The sequence below is a fragment of the Petaurus breviceps genome, unplaced genomic scaffold (genome assembly GCF_028583685.1).
Source record: "Petaurus breviceps papuanus isolate PSGF00001 unplaced genomic scaffold, PetGlider_PUasm1.0 118, whole genome shotgun sequence".
Lineage (NCBI taxonomy): Eukaryota > Metazoa > Chordata > Mammalia > Diprotodontia > Petauridae > Petaurus > Petaurus breviceps.
This window is the reverse complement of record NW_027185616.1, coordinates 28032847-28056443: the sequence shown is the minus strand read 5'-3', so window position 1 is coordinate 28056443 and position 23597 is coordinate 28032847. Positions and strand designations below refer to the sequence as shown.

The window sequence follows — 23597 nt, the reverse complement described above, 5'->3', positions numbered from 1 at the left end:
TACATGTATATCTGAAAAGCTGTCAAGTATTTGAAAAATGTCACATTGAAGAAACAATGTGTTACATTCCATAGATAAAATGATGGAGTTGACAGGCATGCCCAGGCTAAGCAATGGAGTTTGGACACAGGGTCTTTGGCCCAAAAGGAGTGCTGAATACTTGCTGCATATGCTTAAAGATGCAGAGAGTAATGTAGACCTGGAGGGTTTGAATGTTATAGTCTCTTGTCATTGAGCATATACAGGTTAACAAGGCTCCCAAAATGTGATGTCATATTTACAGGGCTTGTGATCAAATCAACTCATACATGAATTCTCCTTGCCATATTGAGATGATACTTACTGAAAAGGATCAAATTGTTCCAAAACCAGAAGAGGTTGCTCAAAAGAAAGCGATATCTCATAAGAAACTGAAGAAACAAAAGCTTATGGCTCAGGAGCAAATATAGCATTAGAGTACAAATGAAAGTGAAATGAAAACAAAACAACAACAAAAAAAGAAATATTCTTCTATTTTCTAACTATATCTCTGTATGGCCAGTTTTTCTTCATGTACCATAACCAAACAACATATTACAATAGGTTGAATGCAGAAGGAAATATTTCAGTTATCTTCAAATATGCCAGATATTATAGCTATTAACCGAAATATTTAAATCCATAGCACTCTACTCTAATATTGTTTCAGAAAAATGATTTTTTTCAAAAATATAGATGTATATTAAGACACAATGTTTTTTATTATTTTAATAAATTATGAAATAATTTAAAAATTTGTCAAGTTTAACTTCACTCAGTAATATTGATATGTACAACTCAAAAAAACCAAAACTCTTTAGGGATATCAATAATTTCAGGGAGTATAAAGGATTCTTTTTTTTAAGCAATTGGGATTAAGTAACTTGCTCAAGGTTACACAGCCAGTTATTTCTGGGTGTGATGCTGAGTGTATGAGCCCGAGATTCGATCTCCAGGTCATCTTGACACTGGAGCCCGTGCTCTTACTCGCTGTGCTACCTGGCCGCCCCGAGTATAAAGGATTATTGAGATCAAAAAGTTTGACAACTGCTGCCCTATATATTGCATTTATCTGTGGGATAGTATGTCTTAAACTTGGGGAACAGAGGAGAGTGTAGAAGGATATTTTATTCCAATTTTCTTATTCTATTACCATATTAAATATTTCTTCTTAAACTTGCTAACAACTAATTAAGTTTGAGTGTATAATTAATAATTGACCCAAAACCAACACTGGAAGTGTACCAGGGAGAAGCCATAAGCCCTTGCATTAGAAAAATACCTGTTGTGCTCACTTCAACAGCACATTTACTAAAAATTGGAACAATACAGAGAAGATTAGCATGGCCCCTGAGCAAGGATGACAACCAAATTAGTGAAGTGTTCCATATTTTTAGAAATATTTTCAATGTATGGAGAGCGAGATAAGATTCAGAAACAATTCAAGTTTACATGTTCATCCAAGAATCCACACAGAAGAGAAGCCTTATCAATGCAAAGAATGTGGGAAAAGATTCAGGTACAACTCAAACTTACAGGTTCATCAGAGAGTCCACACAGGTGAGAAATCTTTTCAATGCAAAGAGTGTGGGAAAAGATTCAATAATGACTCAAATGTTGTTGCTCATCAGAGACTCCACACAGGAGAGAAACCTTTTCAATGTGAAGAGTGTGGGAAAAGGTTCACAAACAACTCAAACTTAAAGGTTCACCAAATAGTCCACACAAGTGAGAAGCCTTTACAATGCAAAAGATTTGGGAAAAGATTCATATTCAACTCTAGTTTTCATACCCATCAGAGAATCCACACAGGAGAGAAACCGTACCAATGCAAAGAGTATGGAGAAAGATTCAGATTCAACTCCAGTTTTTGTACCGATCAGAAAGTCCACACAGGAGAGAAACCCTATCAATGCAAAGAATGTAATGAAAAATTCAGGTAGAACTCCAATTTGCAGGTTCATCAGAGAGTCCACACATGAGAAAATCCTGATGACTACAAAGAGTGAGGAAAGCTTCAGTACCAAGTCAAACCTTCATGTCCACCAGAGAATTCACACTGAAGAGAAATCCTATCAATTTGAAGCATGTAAGAAATTTTTTTCTCAGCAGTCACACCTTCATGCTCATCAAAGACTCCATATAGGAAAGAGAAACCTATAAATCATAGAAGAATTCAATCTAAAATCAAATTTTCATATCCCTATATAATTAAAAATATTTTAAATTACCTTCATGGGAAAAGGTAATTCAGAGCAGATGCTTCTAAGATCATTAGAGAGGCAGCATGACTTAGAGGGCTGGGAATTGGTCTCCAAGTCCAGAAGACTTTCTTTCAAGTCTCACTTCTGACACATAATGACTGTGAGTCACTTTACATCTCAGTGACTCCAGTCACCTCTCAAAGATCCTATGTTGGTGAACAAGTGCCTAAGGAAGTTATTCCCAGGAGATCTCTATTACAGTAAATGATACAAGTAGTTATACACACTAAAACAAAACAAACATCAAAAGGTTCACCTTGGGAAGGTGTAATAGGAATGTAAATTTTTAGGATCTTCCCTGCCCCTAGGCCCTTCATAGCCTTAAGTGCACCTGGAGCCTGTGGTGCGAGGCTTGTTTTTCAGGAGATACTTTGTGATTGGGCAGTGGGTCAAGAGGGTTGTTACATTCTCTGAATCAGGAGAAGGCTATATAATCCCTGATGGGAGGCATTTTGGGGGAGCTCACTTTGAGAAGTGTTGTGTAATTTGACCAGATGAGACTCTGGGCAGCTGTTGAGAGCCCCCCAGCTTTGAAAAACCCAGATGTTGATGCTTCCCTCTCTGGTAACTGACTAGGTATAGATGTAATACTTGGACAGTTGGAGGCCTGTCTCCTTGATCTGTTCATTTCTCTGTCTTCTTGTAACTTCTTCTTGTAACCTGTCTGTATACTCTGAAGTTCAGGGAGCTCACCTTTTCCCCTGAACTAGGTAAATGATATGTTTGATTAATAAAAGCAAGACTGTTAACCCATTTTGCCCATTTTGAGTTGCTTTCCTTTAGAAAAGCAGATCTAAGAACCTGTGTTGGCAGCCATCCTGGGGATGCTGGGGTGCTTGCTGCTACAGAAGGAAATGTTCTAAATTTCTTGAGTCACACAAACAATTACTGAGAGTTTCCAAAGAGATATAATTTCTTGAAATTCATACACCTACCTCCCTGGCCTCCAAGATGAAACTTACCTTTCTATAGACACTCCTAACTTGGTCTCAAATAGAATTTTTTGCTCAGATATTTATCCTAATCTAAGGAATCACAAGAGGAAAAATAGTTTTGCTGCCACCCTGATCCAACTCAGATCCATATCACACACACACATGTGCGTGCACACACACACACACACACGTGTGTGTGTTTATTTATGTGTGTGCATATACATCTCCTAGGAGATGATTACCAGATTTATGTCTCATTCAGTTGTGCAACTTATTGTAAAACTTCCTGCTTCATCCTATTCAGACCTTTCTGTGATTTTTCAAAGATTCTAAGTTGCTCCAGCCTTTTTATCTGCCAGCTATATGCTCCCCATCTCTTTCAGTCTTTTGACAGATCAGCTATAGCCTTGGCTCTCCTTGCTATTTCCTGAGTAGGAGATGTCAGACATTTCAAAGTGACTCATTAGATTTTTCTGTGTGAGAAGAGATTGAAATTTTGTGTCCTTTTGCTATGATCCATGACTTTCTGCCAATGACATCGATGTGTGGACATAAGATATGTTTGTTTTTATACATACAAAGGCATACATACATACTTCTCAACTGAATTTCATTTTAACTATGTTATTCCCTCTGCTTCCCAATAATTTCCAGCATGCTACCTATAGCTATTTCCTCCAAGCACATTTCTCCAAGTCACAGCTTCAGACATGACATGGGAAGCACAATCTGGGCTGTCTTTCCATTGTGTAGATAATGAGAGGAATTCCTTGTGATACAGAACTAATAAGGAATGATGGTTTGTTTTCCTAAAGTCATATCTAATGGCCTTGACTTGTCTCATAGGCTTCAATTTGGGGGATTTTTTAAATTAGGCAACTCTCATATGTGTAATCACTCAGGGAAAGGGGTGGACTGGCCACAAAACCTCCTGCGATTTGTAGCTTTGGAAGAGAGGAAACTAAGAGCAACATCATCCTTGGAAGGAGGTGGGAAGCAGAGCTTTGACAGTAGGTGTGAGAGGATCATGGGGGATGTGAAGGGAGAGGGGGAAGGGAGAAGGAAGGGAATAATTAATTAGATAGCACCTACTATGTGCCATGTTACTGGGCAAAGTGCTTTACAAATACATCATTTGGATGAGCAAGATGCTCTCAGAAAAACCTGGAAAAACTTACATGAACTGATGCAAAGAGAAATGTACTATGTACAAAAGTAACAGCAGTATTCTAAGATGATCAAATGTGAATGACTTGGTTGTTCTCAGAAATACAATGATTCAAAACAATTATAAAGGACTTAATGATGGAAAATGCTACCCATACCCAGAGAAAGAACTGGTGGTATCTGAATATGGATTGAAACATATCTTTCTTTTACATTATTTTTCTTAATGGGTTTTGGGGGGTCTATATTTTCTTTTACAACAAGATTTTTCTGGAAATGTTTTTACATGACTACAGATGTATAACCTTTATCTAATTGCTTACCTTCTCAGTGAGGGGGAGAGTAGGGAGGGAGGGAGGGAAAGAATTTCAGACTCAATGTTTTTAAAATGAATATTAAAAATTGTTTTCATGTATAACTGGGGGAAGATAAAATACCAAATAATTTTTTTTAAAAAAAGAAAGATACCTGTGGCCTTTCAGTGCTCACCTTAAAACGCTCAAGGAACATCTCAGCTATGTTCTGGTGACTCAATGTGTTAGTGCAAGTGGAGATTGAGAAAGTATTCCCAGAGCTTATCCTATATTAGTCACTGACCTAAACTCAGAAAATGAAACATAGAGTCATAAAAAGATGTCCAGGATTGTGAAGTCTAGATATTACAGCCTCAGTCCTGGTGCAAGGATTGCCATTATCCTTAGCATTTTTTGGAAGCCACAGAACATTCTTGGATTGATCATTTGAGTCATTATTGTCATAGGACCACCCTCTCTCTCACTCCTCCCCTTTTAGATGTACTTTTTGCTATCATAACTTGTTCTTGTTTTTGTTTTAATTTCAGCTTAGGGACAGTAAAAAGAGAACTGTATTTGAAGTCAGAGGACCTAGATTCAAATTCTGACTGTAAGATCTACTAACTGTGTAACCTGGGATAGTCATTTAATATCTCTGGCTTCAGCTTCCCTACCCGTAAAATGGACCAGACTAGGTAAGTTTTTTTTTTTTTCTGGCATTCCTTTAACCTCTAAGTCTATTATTCTATAATGAATCCCCTGTGAATCCATAGTGATCCTTTAGATACTTTCTCCTTTTAGTCTTCTTTGGAATGATTTGAAATTACTTAGAAGAGTTTATCTTTCGAGCTTCCCTCCCTTATTTTGTATGCTTCCATTTTAGTAGTCTCAGGCTCCATTATTCTATTGTTGTTGTTGTTGAGTAGGGTTTTGTTGTTGTTGTTGGGTTTGACCCTATTTGGGGTTTTCTTGACAATGATACTTGAATTGCTTGTCATTTCCTTCTCCAACTCATTTTACAGATGAGGAAACTGGGGCAAACAGGTTTAAGTGATTTCCCCTTAGTGACACATTAGCAAGTATCTGCAGCCAGATTTTAACTCAGGAAGATGAGTCTCCTTGACTCCAGGGCTGGCAATCTATCAATTATATCACCTAACTGCCCCTATATTATCATTTATAGCTTACTTTTGCAATTTTTTTAATTTACATTTTTTAAAATAGTATACTCCTTTAAAATATGTAGATAACTCATAAATTCTGGTCATCAAATGACAAGATAAGGAATAGTTTACAATTGAAGGTAGATGATAAAATAACCTATAAAATAAACCACAGCACAACTGAAATATGTATTTACAAAAACTTGGACTATTCTGTGTGGAAAGGGTAACCAGTAGCAACTTAAAATAAAATACATGGGTTCTTTGAAGGGAGACTGTTACAAATAGAAACCTGTCGTGGAAAAGATCAACATAGTTTCCTTCAAAATCTTCCCTTTGGAAGATTGATTTGAACTGATCCAGAGGGAAGAAAATAGAACCAAAAGAGCAAATTGTTACCCTAGTTTAACTAGTCTCTGTCATAGAGACAGAATTTTGTTACAGTATTTTTTAAAAGAGAACAGAATATTAAGTGACCTTCCCACCTTTATTACCTGGATAAGCACAAACAAGGCTGTTAAGCTACAAATCATTTGTAGGGGTTCCCCTCCCCTTGTTAAAGAAAATAAATACATTTTAGTGCTTTTTACAAATCTTCATTTTTTTGTAATACCTTTGAGATGATTTTGATTAGTTGGAAATTTTGTCAAGCTTTCTTGAAACTGGTTTTCCTTTTTTGCTGTTTCTCTTGCTTTTAAAAACGATACTCCTAGGGGAGGCCAGGTAGCACAGCGAGTAAGAGCACCAGCCCCAGAGTCGGAATGACCTGGGATCGAATTCAGACTCAGAAACTTAGCACCCACCCAGAAACACCTGGCCGTGTAACCTTGAGCAAGTTACTTAACCCCAATTGCTTTAAAAAATGATACTACTTATACTCCTTTGGTAGTCATGTCTCCTGCTTGGCAAGAAATTCAGATTTTATCATACTAAACTGCTTTCTGGACTATTTGGTCTCCATGTTGTAGTAATTAATTTACAATGACTAAATTTATGAATAAAGTTATCATGGTACATATTTATGTCTTTTCTATCATGATTGCAAAGTACTTGCTTAAATAGTTCAAGATTAAGTTGTTTTAATTATCACCATATTTTTTCTAATTGCTCTTCATATGTATATATGTATATGTACACACAAATATGTGTATTTTTTTTTTTACCAATTCAGAGTTTAACTTTGAGCTGTTGAGCGGGCAGTAGACCTAGTGATAACACACATTTATAAAAAGTCATTTCCTACTGGTCAGTATAGGAATGTATCACTATCAGTTTCTAAGGATGAAGGGGTAGAGAAATAAATGAATCCTTCTAAATTAAAAAATAACATATGCTCTGCTACTGGACAATTCCAATGGAAAGAAGAGAAAATTTGAAGATGGGAGCAAATATATAGAAAAGTATAATTCAGAAAATAGGATTAAGAAAGGCCAAAGACTTCAAGGCTCTATACAAGAAGGCTTATATTTTATATCTCATTCACTTTCTCAAAAAAAGACTTGATTGATTCCCCAATTGATAAATGGTCAAAGGATATGAACAGGTAATTTTCAGAGAAAGAAATTAAAGATATCTAAAAGCACATGAAGAAATGCTCTAATTCACTATTGATTAGAGAAATGCAAATCAAAACAACTCTGAGGTACCACATCTCACCAGTCAGATTGGCTAATATGACAAAACAGGAAAATGATAAATGCTGGAGAGGATGTGGGCAAATTGGAACACTAATGCATCGTGGATGGAGTTGTGAATTGATCCACCTTTGTGAAGAGCAATCTGGAATTATGCCCAAAGGGCTGTAAATACTTTCAAACCCTTTGATCCAGCAATACCACTCCTAGGGTTATATCCCAAAGAGATCATAGAAGTGGGAGGAAGACCCATATGTACAAAAATGTTATTAGCAGCTCTTTTTGTGGTGGCAAAGAATTGGAAATAAAGGGGAAGCCCATCAATTGTGGAATGGCTGAACAAGTTGTAGTATATGCATGTTATGGAATAGTATTTTGCTATAAGAAACGAGGAGCAGACGGTCTTCATATTTACCTGGAGAGGCTTATACAAACTGATGCTGAATGAGAAGAGTAGAACCAGGAGAATTTTGTACACAATTACAGACACAACGTATGTGTGATGGCCAGCTTTGATAGACTGCACTCCTCTCAGCAATGCAGTGATATAAGTCAATCCCAAAAGACTCATGATGGAGAGAAATGTGTGCATCCAGAGAAAGAACTAGAAAGAACTGAGTTTATATCCAGGTGGAAGCAAAATACCTGCTCTTTTTCCTTCTCTTATTTGGTTTTATGTCCTCTTTACCATTTTTCATTCCACCTGATACAATCTGTCTTTATAACCTGACTAATGTATAATGTGAAAGTATTTACAGATCCTATACTTGACTATATGCTACCATGGTGGGGAGGGGAGGGAGGGGAACAAAATGTGAAACTCAAGGAATTGTGGAATTGAATCCTGTAAACTAAAAGGAAACAAACAAATTAATTAAAAAATAAATTAAAAACAAAAAAAAGAAAAGACTTGATTGGTTTCAGACATGATAAACATGAAATAATAACCCCAAAACGAAAGAAGCTGTTATCACAGCTAATATTCTATGAATTAAATGTGTATACATATATGCACACATACAAACATAAATACACATATTTTTAATGATCTGTTACTGTTTATATATCACAGAACTGTGTTGATTTATAAATATTAATAATTGCTAACACTTATACAGTAATTGCTATTTGCCAAGCACTGTGCTAAGCACTTCAAAAAAATTATCTCATTTGATCCTCACAGCTGCCCCAGGAAGAGGAGGAATGTTATTCTCATTTTACAGTTGAGGAAATAATGCAGGCAGAGGTTAAATCACTTTCCCAGGGTCACCCATATGTTAAGTGACTAAGACCAGATTTGAAAAAAACCCATTTCAGATGGGATATAGCAAAAGGCCAAGCTATAACTGTAGCAATGCAAATGAAACAAATACTAGAAGGCAGGAGAAGGCAGATCAAATAATATGGTCAATATTAGTTCCAGATATTAGAGGTTAAAACATATACATAATCCTTATTAAAAATGATAAATTGTGAGTAGAAAGTTATGTGTAGTGTAAGTCACAATTACAATATATGGTTTTGCTTAACTATTTTCTTACGGCAAAGTAATATGGAGTTTATATACTTTTCTTATACATGTTTATGACATACATAAGAAAAAATTGTATATTTTTAAACCACCTATTTAAATAAAGATTGAAATAATGAATGAAAATATAACAAATGATTCAATCAATCAAAAAGTACATATTCAGGACTTATAATATTCAAAATATTGTGTTAAGTACTGAAGAGGCAACAGAGAAGAAAAATGGTCCTCATTCTCAGAGTTATCATTTGAATTGTTTGATGTATATTATATTGCAGGTTTAGATGCATTTTACTTATACTCTTTTTAATTTCTTAAAAAAAGGTAATTTTATGATGTTGAACTATTCAACAATTCTAAGGACTTTGGTAGCAAGAACTTTCTTTTCTAGGCCTTCAGTAGCTATGTACTCTGAGGAGGCACATAAAAAGACACAAAAATTGCTTTTCTGTTGGAAGGATTGTAGAAGTCAATTTCGACAAGGGTTTGGAGGAAAGTGATTTTCTCAAGGTTCATGGGCTTATAGCCCATCAGTGGCATTTGTTCATCAGTTAATGTTTTAAAGATGAGGTGGGTGCAAAAGAAAATGTTATAATACTACAAAATCTCCTTAAGAGAAATCTCGTTTTGCAAGACCAGGAATATATGATCTTATTGTTGAAAATGAAAAAGCTTATGGGAAAACAGGTTTATGCAGAAAGTTGTGTGTAAATTATTTCTTTTCTTTAAGCCAAAGGGGGAAAAATAACAAATGAACAACTTTGCACATCATTTTTGATTCATCTAAAATATTTTTAATTCCTAGTCTTTAAAGCTGAATTATTGGAGGCAAAAACAGCTGCGTAAAAAAAATCTCTTTCCTGGAACAATACCATCTTAGATCTTTAAGATCAAGAAAGAAAATGTAATATTTAAAGTAGAAAATGAAAAGGCACATGTGTAATCTCTTGGATCATTCACCACAGTCTTCTAGAATTTGAAGTCACACTGCTAGAAGAAAAAAATGTTAAAAAATGGAAAAAGTAAAAATACTTGAGTAATAATTCTTCAACAATCTAGAATTGTCTTTAATACATATTTCTGGTCTTCAAGTACTAATAAATAAAAATATGAAAAGTATGATTGATCAGAGAATAATTGAAGATTTTGGATGCAAGGGAGGGGCACATATTTGAGGCGGAAAAGGAAAGAGTAATAACACTATGAAGTTGCCTAAATTATCAGGTCCCAGGAGATGGAGCTGATAAAATCTTAAATAAGGCTTTGTAGAATAGCAAAAAGAACTAGAAGGGACCTTAAAAGGCATTTAGTCTAAAACCCTCTTTTTACGGATTAGAAAACTGAAGGTCAGAGCAGTTAGGTGATTGCTCAGATCCAACGGCTAGTTGATGGAAGAATGAGAACAAAAATTCACATCTCTCAAATCCTATTTCAATATTCTTTCCATTACACCAGGTTATTGGCAGGAGAAAAAATAAAATATTTGTAGTAGAACAGGGAATATGACTTATTTCTACAAATATGACTTTGGTGGTGTCTAGTTCTATAGAGTTAGCTGTAGTTATATTTCTCTTCTCAACTCTTGAAACAATTTATTTAAAAATAAATAATTAAACAACTTAGTTTCAAGATAGCCAAGTTACTAAGACTTGGAGTGCAAAGGAGGACACCTAGACTGCTAAAGTGGTGAAAGACCCCCTTTGAATAGCTGCAAGAATTGAATTTATGAGGCTTCATGCTAGAAATTTAAATTGTCATAGGATTGGATTGGAAAAACTAAGCTTATTAGTTAAGCCACAAACTAATATTATTAATCAGTTAATTTGAAAGATTGAAAAATAGATGAAAAGCTTAACTAGATATGTAAAATTACTAACTGTTTAAAATAACATTTGTTGTAATTCTTGTACTGGGGAAATACAGGAGAATCTTTCTCCTTTCCAAGTTCTTCATTATCAGTCTGAAATGTACATTCTGTGAACCTTCATTCGTTCTCCAGATGACTAGCTCTTTCTAGTTAAGGCTATTATGGAATAGAACTACCTGTATAATAGAGAAAGGGAAGTGTTTCATGTTTTCTGTTTGTGAAGAGGACCAATGACATCACAAAGGTGATGTCTAGACTTATACATAAATGATTTAAATGAGGCAGTGTTTCACTAAGTCATCAGCTTTAGTCTCTCTTCCAGAATCATTGAAGTCCAGTGCCAGGGCAAAAATAAAGATGACTGATTGTGGTCTGGGATGCATTGAATGACCTTAGCATCATCCCTGTATGACCAAACACTAAGTGTTTCAAAGTGCTTCCTTCAGCCACCTTCATGGCCATTGGAACAAATTGTTCTCATCTACCCATTCTGCCAGGGAAAGTCTTCACAGGCTTGGGATAGATATCCCCCTAGCTCACTGATGGGTTTGGGACCTGTCAGTTACCCTCAGCCTGGTTTGGCTTGTCTTGCAAGACAGAATGATAGGGATGTGGTCATTGTGCATGCTACAGCTTCTTGGACCTGAGTGAGGATTGGGTGAAAAGTGGACACCAAAGGTGAATAAGCAGCCCTGAAAATGGCTCAGCAATCCTTCACACCAGAGGTGCTAGTCCTTCCTGAATAGCCCACACATCCATATTGATTCCAAGTATTTTATCCCATGAAAGTATCCTTTTGTGGGGAAAGTATGGCTCAGTCACTTCAAGCAGGGACTTTGATCTCATATATGTGTGTGTATACACATATATACATACACTTACACTTATACACATATGTATGTATGTATATGTGTGTGTGATACACTTTCTACCAATTGAAAGTTTATTTGCTATAATAATCTCCTTTTTGGGAATACTATTACAACGTGGGAGGTTCAACTCATTGGCTATTCATACCTTAAGTTCAGGAATTCTGATCATGGGATCAATGATTCCCAGAGGTGATTAAAATTCACTTATTTCAAGCTCAGCATCTAACAGATGAAGAACCCCAAAACAAAATGATTTGGTCAAATTCACCCAGCAGATTACTTGCTATGTATGATCATTTCTAAGCTGATCTTCCTGTCATGCTACATTTTTCCTCATAGGTTGGGTAGAAGTTAATAGGAGGAGAAAACTAAAGAAAGAAGGTGAAAGAGTTGCAGAAGGTCTATCAATACATCAATTAGCCAACAAACATTTTAATTAATTGCTACCATGTGACAGGTACTGTGCTAAGTGCTGAGAATACAAATACAATTAGAAAGACAGCCTTATGGAACTTAATGGAGGGAGAAGAAAATATTAAAAAGAAGCTGAAAAGTGGATCAAGAGGAGACAAAGGGACCAGGGACAGAGAAAATATAGAAAGTAGCTTGGGGTGGAATGTGACCTGACTGGGCTGACTTCTCTCCTTAAATGAAGGTTCTGGGAGGAGACATCTATTTAAAGGGAGAAATCACAGGGGTGTTGGGTACTCCCAGTATTTGGGTTCCAGGTTTGGAGTGAGCTTCAGGATGAAAAGCTAGAGCATGATAGAGAATTTCAGAGTGAAGCCTAGAATTAACTAATTTCAGATGCACACATGCTCTGGACTCTCACCTTTGTGGTTCCATCCTAATTACTCCCTCTCAGTCTTTAATCATAGATTTACCATTGGAAGGAGCCTCAGAAGTCATCTAGTATAATTTATGACTGGAGAAGAATCTTGCCTACAATATTCAAAACAAGACTTCCGCTAAAAAGAAATTCATGAGGCTCTTGTAGTTCACTAAAATCGTGAGTCATATTTCACATGAACTGACATTTTCCCCTATTCCATGTTTGTGAAATTTTCAAACTTAAACACATGTTTTTACAATTGTATTTGTAAATCACTTTTTATTAGTTTTGCTGTTCTAGTCTACTGAGATGTTATTTTAATCCAGTTCTATTACATAACAGAGCAGTTTTCCCTCCTACCTTCACATTGTCTGAAAATCTGATAAAAAAAAAAGTCATCTATGCTTCCAATCAAGTCATTGGATAAAAAGTGTTGAACAGAATGGTATAAACAAGTTAGTCAATAAGTCAATTAATAAGCATTTATTAAGGTTTACTAACTGGGGATAAGAGGAAAGGAGAAAATTATCCCCCAGATCTAAAAGCAGAGACCTTTGGCACTCCAATAGAAAACTCACTCCTAGTCAACCTTTAATTCATTAAAGAATGTGTTTCAGGTCTGCTAAGAATCAGTTCTGAACACACCACACTAGGCCATGGGCACCTGCAGATTGCCTCTAGAACCTGCCCCCTTCAAATACCTAAAACCTCTTGTACCCATAGGATTGACTCCTTGGTTAGGAGTTAGCAACCTCTCTATTCTTTAGCACCATGTAATGGTAAGGGAATTTGAAAATCTTTGCTGCCCCTTAATAGACCTAGAGAATTTGAATAATATTTCCTGCATCTTAAAGGGTCTCATGTGGAGCCCAACAAGAAAAGTTTTCTTAGAGGAGGCTTGTTTTTTTCTGGAAAGGCCCACACCTTTAGTCACTTTGTAATAGGGCAGTGGGTCATGAAGGTTGTGATATCCTCTGACCCTGGAGAAAGCTATATATACCCAAAGCTGAGGTTTTGCTTTGGGGTTCACTTATGGGAAGAGTTATGTGATTTGATCAGATGAGACTCTGAGTAGCCGTTGTGCCCCCAGCTTTGAAAACCCAGATATTGGTGCTTCTCTCTCTAGTAACCAACTATGTATGTATTTAATGGCCAGACAGCTAGAAGCCCTGACTGTTGGTCGGTTGAATTGTGCTGTTTTCTCTGTACTTTTTATTCACTTATAGTTTCTGTTTGTATTTTCTGTGAAGTTCAGGGTGCTGACTTTTTCCCCTGAACTAAGCAAATTTTATGTATGTTCTCTCAATTTCTAATATTTTCCACCACTAAAACAGTTGCTACAGTTTTGTGCACATAGGTCCTTTTCCTTTTCAAAGTGATAGCTCTAAAGCACATAAATGCATGATCAAATCACCACTCTGCTTACTAAGTTCTCATAATTTCCTATTCCCTCAGGCTTCAATTAAGATTTCTCTGGCATTAAAAGCCCTTTATAAATTTTCTCGAACTTTTTTCTGCTTTCTTATCTATTTTTTTTTCCCTTCATGCATGCTCAGATGAAGCCTAAGTAGGTTCTTTTTTAATTTTTTTTAATTTTTAAAATTGACTTGTTTGTTTACTTTTAGTTTACAGGATTCAATTCCACAATTCCTTGAGTTTCACATTTTGACTCCCTCCCTCTCCTCCCCTTCACCCCATGGCGGCATATAGTCAAGTATAGGATCTGTAAATACTTCCACTTTATACATTAGTCAGATTATAAAGATGGATTGAATCAGATGGAATGAAAAATGGTAAAGAGGACATAAAACCAAGCAAGAAAAGGAAAAATATCAGGTATTTTGCTTCCACCTGGATATAAACTCAGTTCTTTCTAGTTCTTTCTCTGGATGCACACATTTTTCTCCATCATGAGCCTTTTGGGATTGACTTATATCACTGCATTGCTGAGAGGAGTCCAGTCTATCAAAGGTGGTCATCACACATACGTTGTGTCTGTAATTGTGCACAAAGTTCTCATGGTTCTACTCTTCTCATTCAGCATCAGTTCGGATAAGCTCTCCAGGTAAATATGAAGACTGTCTGCTCCTCATTTCTTATATAGCACAATAGTATTCCATAACATGCATATACCACAACTTGTTCAGCCATTCCCCAATTGATGGGCACCCCCTTAATTTCCAATTCTTTGCCGCCACAAAAAGATCTGCTATAAACATTTTTGTATATATGGGTCTTCCTCCCACTTCTATGATCTCTTTGGAATATAACCCTAGGAATGGTATTGCTGGGTCAAAGGATATGAAAGTATTTATAGCCCTTTGGTCATAATTCCAGATTGCTCTCCACAGAGGTGGATCAGTTCACAACTCCACCAGCAATGCATTAGTGTTCCAATTTGCCCACATTCTCTCCAGCATTTGTCATTTGCCTGTTTTGTCATCTTAGCCAATCTGACTGGTGAGATATGGTACCTCAGAGTTTTTATGATTTGCATTTCTTTAATCAATAGTGATTTAGAGCATTTCTTCATATGCTTATAGATATCTTTAATTTCTTTCTCTGAAAATTGCCTGTTCATATCCTTTGATCATTTATAAATTGGGGAATGACTTGTATTCTTATGAATTTGAATCAATTCTCTGTATATTTTAGAAATGAGTCCTTTGTCAGAGACATAGGTTGTAAAGATTCTTTCCCAATTTCCCACCTCCCTCTTAATGTTGATTATATTGTCTTTGTTTGTACAGAAGCTTTTCAATTACATGTAGTCAAAATTATCCATTTTACATTTTATAATGTTCTCTAATTCTTGGTTAGTCATAAAGTCTTTCTCTCTCCACAAATCTGACAGGTAAACTATTCCTTGTTTTCCAAGACTGCTTACAGTATCAACCTTTATACCTAGATCATGCACCCATTTAGACTTGATTTTGGTATATGGTGTTAGATAATGGGGTATGCCCAGTTTCTGCCATACTATATTCTACTTTTCCCAGGAGTTTTTGTCAAATAGTAAGTTCTTATCCCAAAAAAACAGGGTCTTTGGGGTTTATCGAACAGTAGATTACTATAGTCATTGACTTCTGAATCTCGTGTGCCTAATCTATTGCATTGATCCACTCCTCTATTCCTCAGCCAGTACCAAGTAGTTTTGATGACTGCTGCTTTATAATACAGATTGAAATCTGGTATGGCTAGTCTACCTTCCCTAGCATTTCTTTTCATTAATTCCCTTGATATTCCGGACTGTTTATTCTTCCAAATGAATTTTGTTACTATTTTTTCTAGCTCTATAAAGTAGTTTTTTGGTAAATTAATTGGTATGGCACTAAATATATAATTTAATTTAGGTAAAATTGTCATTGCTATTATATTAGCTCGACCCAGCCATGAGCAATTGATATTTTTCCAATTGGCTAGATGTGACTTTATTTGTGTAAAAAGTGTGTTGTAGTTGTGGTCATATAAATCCTGGGTTTGTTTTGGCAGGTAGATTCCCAAATATTTTACACTGTCTATGTAACTTTAAGTGGCATTTCTCTTTCTATCTCTTGCTGTTGAATTTCATTGGAAATATATAAGAATGCCAAGGATTTATGTGGGTTTATTTTATATCCTGCAACTTTACCAAATTTATTAATTGTCTCAAGTAGTTTTTTACTTGATTCTCTAGGATTCTCTAAGTATATCATCATATCAACTGTAAAGAGTGATAGTTTGGTCTCTTCTTTGCCTAATTAGATTCCTTTGATTTCTTTTTCTTCTCTAATTGCTACTGCTAACATTTCTAGTACCAGATTGAATAAGAGGGGTGATAATGGACACCATTGTTTCACCCCTGATCTTATGGGAAATGCTTCTAGCTTCTCCCCATTATATATAATACTTGCTGATGGCTTTAAATAGATGCTACCTATTATTTTAAGGAAAGCTCCATTTATTCCTATTCTTTCTAATGTTTCTAATAGGAATGGATGTTGTATTTTCTCAAAAGCCTTTTCTGCATCTATTGAAATGATCATGTGGTTTCTGCTAGTTTTATTGTTGATACGATCAATTATACTGATGGTTTTCCTAATATTAAACCATCCTTGCATTCCTGGAATAAATCCTACCTGATCAAAGTGTATTATTCTTGAGATAAGTTGCTGTAGTCTTTTTGCTAGTATTTTATTTAGAATTTTTGCATCTATATTTATGAGGGAGATTGGTCTATAATTTTATTTCTCTGTTTCATCTCTTCCTGATTTGGGTATCAGTACCATATTTGTGTCATAAAAATAATTTGGTAGGACCACTTCCTCACTAATTTTCCCAAATGGTTTGTAGGGTATTGGAATCAATTGTTCTTTAAATGTTTGATAGAATTCATTAGTGAATCCATCTGGCCCTGGAGATTTTTTTCCTAGGGAGTTAACTGATGGCTTATTCAATTTCTTTTTCTGAGATAGGGTTATTTAAGTAACTTACTTCCTCTTCAGTTAATCTGGGTAACTTGTATTTTTGTAAATATTCATCCATTTTCCTAAGATTGTCAAATTTATGTGCATACAATTGGGAAAAATAATTCCTAATTCTTGTTTTGATTTTCTCTTCATTGGAGGTAGATTCACCTTTTCATTTTTGATACTCATAATTTAGTTTTCTTCTTTCTTTTTTTTTATCATATTGACTTAGTGTCTATCAATTTTGTTTATTTTTTCATAAAACCACCTCTTAGTTTTATTTATTAAACCAATAGTTTTCTTAATTTCAATTTTATTAATATCTCCTTTGGTTTGCAATATTTCTAATTTAGTATTTAATTGGGGATTTTGAGTTTGTTCTTTTTCTAAGTTTTTCAATTGCATGCCCAATTCGTTGACCTCCGTTTTTCTCTAATTTAATCATGTATGCACTCAGGGATATAAAACTTCCCCTAAGAACTGCCTTTAATGCAACCCACAAATTTTGGTATGTTGTCTCATTATTATCATTCTCTTGAATGAAATGACTGATTGTTTCTATAATTTCTTGTTTGACCCACTCATTCTTTAGGATTAAATTGTTTTAATTTCAAATTAGTTTTTGTCTGTCTTTCCATGGCCTTTTATTGCATATAAATTGTATTGCATCATGATCTGAGGAGGATGCATTTAATATTTCTGCCTTACTGCATAGAATTGTGAGGTTTTTATGCCCTAGAATGTGGTCAGTTTTTGAGTATGTGCCATGAACCGCTGAGAAGAAAATATATTCCTTTTTATCCCCATTCTGTTTTTTTTCCAGAGATCTATCATACTTATACTCTCTAAAATCCTGTTCACCTCCTTAACTTCTTTCTTGTTTATTTTGAGGTTAAATTTATCAAGTTCAGAGAGGGGGAGATTAAGGTCTCCCACTAGTATAGTTTTGCTATCTATTTCTTCCTCTAATTCCTTTACCTTCTCCTCTAGGAATTTGGATGCTATACCACTTGGTGAATATATATTAAGTAATGATATTGCTTCATTCTCAATGATGCTTTTTAACAGGATATTGTTTCCTTTCTCATCTCTTTTAATTAGTTCAATTTTTGCTTTTGCTTTATCCGAGATAAGGATTGCTACCCCTGGTGTTTTTTTTTTTTACTTTAGCTGAGTCATGATATATTTTACTCCAGCCTTTTACCTTTACCCTGTGTGTATCCCTCTGTTTCAGATGTGTTCCTTGTAAACAGCATATGGTAGGATTATGATTTCTAGTCCATTCTGCTATCTGTATCTGATTTATGGGAGAGTTCATTCAATTCACATTTACAGTTTTGATTGTTATCTGTTTATTTCCCTCCATCCTATTCCCACCCCTGTTAATGACCCTATTTTCCCCCCTTCATATTTTTCCTTTTGACCACCATCTCCCTCAGTATTCCCTTATCAGGCCCCCTCCCTTTTCCACCCCTTTCCCTGTACCTCTTCCTCCCTACTAACCATCCCCCCCTTCATAGCCCTTTCCCCCTCCTACTGCCTGTAGGATATTTTTATACTTAATGAAAGTATGTTATTTCTTCTTCACACCAAGAGTGACAGGAACAAATCTCATGCAAAGCTCCTCTCCCTCCCCTCTTTCCCTCTAAAATGATACTTTTTGCATTTCTTCTCCACAGAGTCCTATGCTTAACTGGTTTTTATTCCCTCCTTGCACCAGAACCAATGAAGGGAAAGCTCATATGATTCCCATCTCCCTCCCTTCTCTTCCTCTGCTATACAGTTCTTATGCCTCTTTGTGTGGCATAATTTACCCTTTTCTACTTCATTCATTGCCTTTCTTCCATTGCAGTCCCTTTGTAGCCCTTAATAAGATTTTTTTCTCTTCATTTTGTGTATTTTATACTCATACCCTCTACTTGTCTATAACCAGTTTGCTCTTATCAAATAGCAGTGTGTGTGTGTGTGTGTTTTCCTTGTTTACCTTTCTACATCACTGTTGCATCTTGTAATTGGAGGTTGAATTTTCCATTGAGTTCTGGGTTTTTTATCAGGAAAGTCTGGAACTCTGTTATATCATTGAATGACCATCTCTTTGCCTGGAATAATATGCTCAGTCTCTCTGGGTATGTAATCCTTGGTTGTAACCCGAGCTTTTTTGCCTTCCAGAAAATTGTTTTCCACTGCCTCCGATCTTTCAGTGTAGAGGCTACCAAATCCTGTGCGATCCTCACTGTGGACCCTCAATATTTGAATTGTTTCTTTCCGGCTGCTTGAAGTATTTTCTCTTTTATCTGGTAGTTCTGGAGTTTGGCCACAACATTTCAAGGACTTTTCAGTTTGGGATCTCTTTCAGCAGGTGTCTGGTGGATTCTCTCGATTTCTATTTCACCCTCAGGTTCTAGTATATCAGGGCAGTTTTCCTTAACGAGCTCTTAAGAATGGAGAATTCTGGAGAATGTTGTCCAGGCTCATTTTTTCCTCATGATTTTCTGGTAGGCCTATGATTCTCAGATTATCTCTCCTGGATCTATTTTCCAGGTCAGTTATTTTTTCTTTGAGGTATTTTACCTCTTTTTCTAGTTTTTCATTCTTGTTGTTTTGTTTGACTAATTCTTGGTTCCTCATAGAGTTATTTGTTTCAATTTGGTTGATTCTAGTTTTTAGCAAATCATTTTCCTTGGTTAATTTTTGGATCTCCTTTTCCATATCATACACTTTTCTTTTTAGAGAGATGTTTTATTCATTATAATGTTTTTCTAATTCTGCTATTTTGGTTTTGAGAGAATTATTCATTTTGTCTTCTATCTCATTTGGTTTTTAAAGTTTCTTTTGATCTCATCTAGGGGAGCTTTCTGTGCTTGGGGCCCATTCCCTGTTGATATTTCAGCTGTGGGTGTGGAGTCCACATTGTCTCCCTCTGAGTTTGGTTTCTCCCTCTGAGGATAGTAGGACTCCAGAGTCTTTGTCTTTGTAGTCTGCTTTCTTCCCATTTTGAGGCAGGGACCTAGCCACGCCCTCCCTCTAAGGATCCCAAGCCTTTACTGTAGAGGGTTTTGCCCTGGGGCAAGAGTTACTATGTTTTCAGGGTCAGTAAAGGGTTTAGAGCAGGTGAGGTTCACTCCGTCATCCTAGTCTTTGGAGGTCCTGATAGGGGCTTTTATTTTTTTTTTATTTCTGGGCTATGAAGTGGTAGCCCCAGGAGTGTTTGCTGTCCAGGACAGGGGCCCCTTTATTTTGTTCTTACCTTGCTCTTTCCAGTCCCTGACCTTTGTTGATAGGCCTGGTAGTGGCCCTTGTGGTTGGTGGGACGACTTGCCCTCCAAGTTGATCAGTCCCCTTCTGGGCCTGCCTCTGTGTCTGAGGTTATTCATTATCTGCACAAATAACATTACTGGTTCTGAGTGACTAACATTGAATTTCTATTTACACAAAGGCCTAACATAAGGAAGAAAAAGATCAGTAAAATTGTTTCATCTATGGGCATGTAAGTAGCACAAATAAAATGAAAAAAAAATATCAGTATTAATAAAAATTTTGTTGTGTCCTCTTACAATGGTAGGATATAAATGCAACTTTATCATAAAACTTTAGAGATGACCTCTGAAATCTTTTAGGCCTCTCCTGTCATTTTAAAAATAAGGAAGCTGTGTTTCAGGAAGATTAAGTGACTTGCCCAACTCAACTGAGACTATCACACAGATTTCAATTCAATTGAAAAAAAAATTAAGTGGCTATTATGTGCAAAGCACATAGAAGATGCCAAGAATTGAGACTACAAAGACAGAAACATCTTTGTTCTTTCATTCAAATACATTACCTAACAATATGAATCCTGATAAGTAAATGCAAGATAATTTGGGAAAGAGAACAATAACTGCTGAAATTGGTGAATCAGGGAAGGTTTTCAAGAGGAAATCGCACCTTTAATCAAAATGAGGACTTTGAGAGGAAAAGGTCAGGAGGGCACATTCAAGTAACCCTATGGTTACTGATACAAGTGAAGAGAAGCAAAGGATGAAATATGTTACATTAAAGTAGCAGCTTAATAGCTAAATTAGATGGGATATGTAAATTGTGAAGGAAAGTAATATAGAAAAAAAGATTAGACAGGCAGGGAAAAGTCGAACTATAGAGATAATTAAATGACATCTTGTTTTTCATACAGGTGACAGGAAATAATTTTTTTTTTGAGCAAGACAATGGCAAGGTCCAACTTTTATCTTAGGGGGATTACTCTGGCAGCTCTACTGAGAATCAATTGGAGAGGGACTTGTAAGCACAACAATTAATGAGGAAGCTATGACAGATATACATTAAAAAAATGATGAGGACCTGAACTAGAGGAGTAGTTCACTTTACTCATTCTTTCAACATTACTTCCCAAATTGAAATCTCATGTTAGGCCCAGGCTTTGTCCACTTCTGAAGTTAATGTCAGGGCCTTGTAGGGCAGTGATCTATATTCTCTGGGTCCTCCTGACCACCTTCTATAGGTATTGAATACTGTAGTGATCAGATTCAGGAGAGGGTCTGAGATTGAAGGAATTCATTTAGACATTCTCTGAAGCCATTGGGAGCTTTATTATGTGAAAGGTAAATGGACCTTATTAGTGAGCATCTAATGAAAGGCCCTGATATTTGGGGAAACCAGGCTTATATAGAGGTTTCAGAATGATGATGTAGTTTTAGAGTTTTGATGTAGGTAAAAGATTAAGGACAGGACAAGAAAGGATTTTATGACATAGGATGAGGGAGACAAAGGAATTTTTTTATGGTTTAAAGATTTAAGGACAGAGCAGGGGGACACAGGTTAAAGATTAAGGAACAAGAGGAATTCAGGATAAAGGAGACAAAAACAATTCTTTTGGTATAGGTTAAAGAGAAGTTTTATGATATTTCAAGATAAGGGGAAAAGAACTTTAGGACACCCTCAGGTTACAGGATCTCAAATTATAGAATGAGCCCCAAACTCTCTCAGGAGGATCTTCACAAAGTACTGGAAAAGAAACCCTTAATATTCTTTTAACCTTTAAGGTACTGTCTATATCTACATAAAATACCAGACTCACCAAAGACCTCAGTGGTGACTGAGGCTTGGGACCAACAAGCTTTTAGTGTTTACTAAGTAGTCTAATTGAAGGGAAGACCTAATCCTCTCCCTGAGCTGAGTTTTGTCAGCTCCTGATCCTACATTAGTCTGAGTGACACAAATTCAGACTTAACCCTGGTTGGAGCTAAAGTAAACTACTTTGAGTTCCAGACCCCATTAGTTAACTTTATGGCTCTGCAATTTCAGAGAGCCAAAACTGTGATATTTAAAAAGTTTGAGAGTGTAATGGTAAGCAAAGAAGTACTTAGCTCTTTGTTTCAGTTATTTAATTATTTAGCACCTTGTTTCAGTTCAAGTTTCTTTTGAACCTTGCCCATGATTATATCAAGTCTTTGTTAAGAAATAGAATTTGCAAATCCCACAGTGGGAGGGGCTTGCCAAAGACAGGAACAGGAAGGACTTAAGAGGTGGGTGGAACAGGGAGGAGTTAATGACCAGATAAAAAACTGAGCACAAGCTGGAAGAGAGAAGAATTGAGAAGAGAACCCTTCTGGTGGCAGAATTGAGAAGGAGAAAACTTGTGGTATCCAGTCACTCTGTTTGTCTGTTCTGTCTGTGTTGATTTGTGTTTGTAATACTTTGTACAGAAGCCCTGGGACCTTACTGAAAGACCTGAAAGAGGATTTTCTTGTTGTCTGTTTACAGAAGTCCTGGAGGAGGGATTTGGAAGTCCTGGGACGTTACTGATGATTTGTGTTGACCTCTTGAACCTTGTTTGTGGGTCTGTGTTGATTTCTATGCTGATGATTTGTGTTGATCTCTGAGACCTTGTGTGTGGGTTTCCCAAGCAGATAGTGAAGTGATGGCGGGGCTGGCAATGAGGACGAATGTTGTTTTAGCTCTGTTAAGCTTTGTCTTTCCAGAAACACAAACTGTGAAGGACTTGAGATGGACTGGACACTGTGAGCTTCAATATGTAACTGGACAATGAGCTGGACAAGGAGCTGAGAGCTGCCTACCTATGAATCCAGGTAACAACTGGGTAGATTCAGGAAGAAGCTGGACCCATGGAAGGAGAACCATGGAATAGGAGCCAGCCCTGAGTCAAGATGAAACCTCTCCTTGGTACTTAGTGCTGACTGAGAAGATCATTATTTACTGTGGCCTAGGTGTAGGAGAACTTTATACTCTACACCTTGTATCTCTTTAGGATGTTTGGAAGCTCATCAAGAAGAAAGATGACTTTTTGTCTGAGACATTATGACAACATGACCTAGGGTGGAGAACTTTGACCTTTGTTCTATTTGTCCCTTAAGGAGACTCACTCCTTAAGGATGATTGAGTTAAGGATTTACTGAATGATATCTTTTGTTTAAGACTATGTGTCCACTTTGGAGAAAACTATGTGATCACTTTACTGATAAATTGTTATATTATAACATTGTGAATGCTGTACTTTGGTTTCTGTGAATGTTTTACTTTAGTTTACTGCTGAATAAATAGAGAGTTCACTATAGTGGT

The 23597-nt window shown here is 36.2% G+C and overlaps 1 non-coding gene across 1 annotated transcript; it reads left to right on the top strand.

The window, feature by feature from the left end:
• Nucleotides 1–1305: 1305 nt before the first annotated feature.
• Nucleotides 1306–1413, top strand: LOC138161605 (U6 spliceosomal RNA). Its single transcript, XR_011168407.1, has one exon. It is a non-coding gene; the product is annotated as a U6 spliceosomal RNA (small nuclear RNA).
• The last annotated feature ends 22184 nt before the right edge of the window (nucleotides 1414–23597 follow it).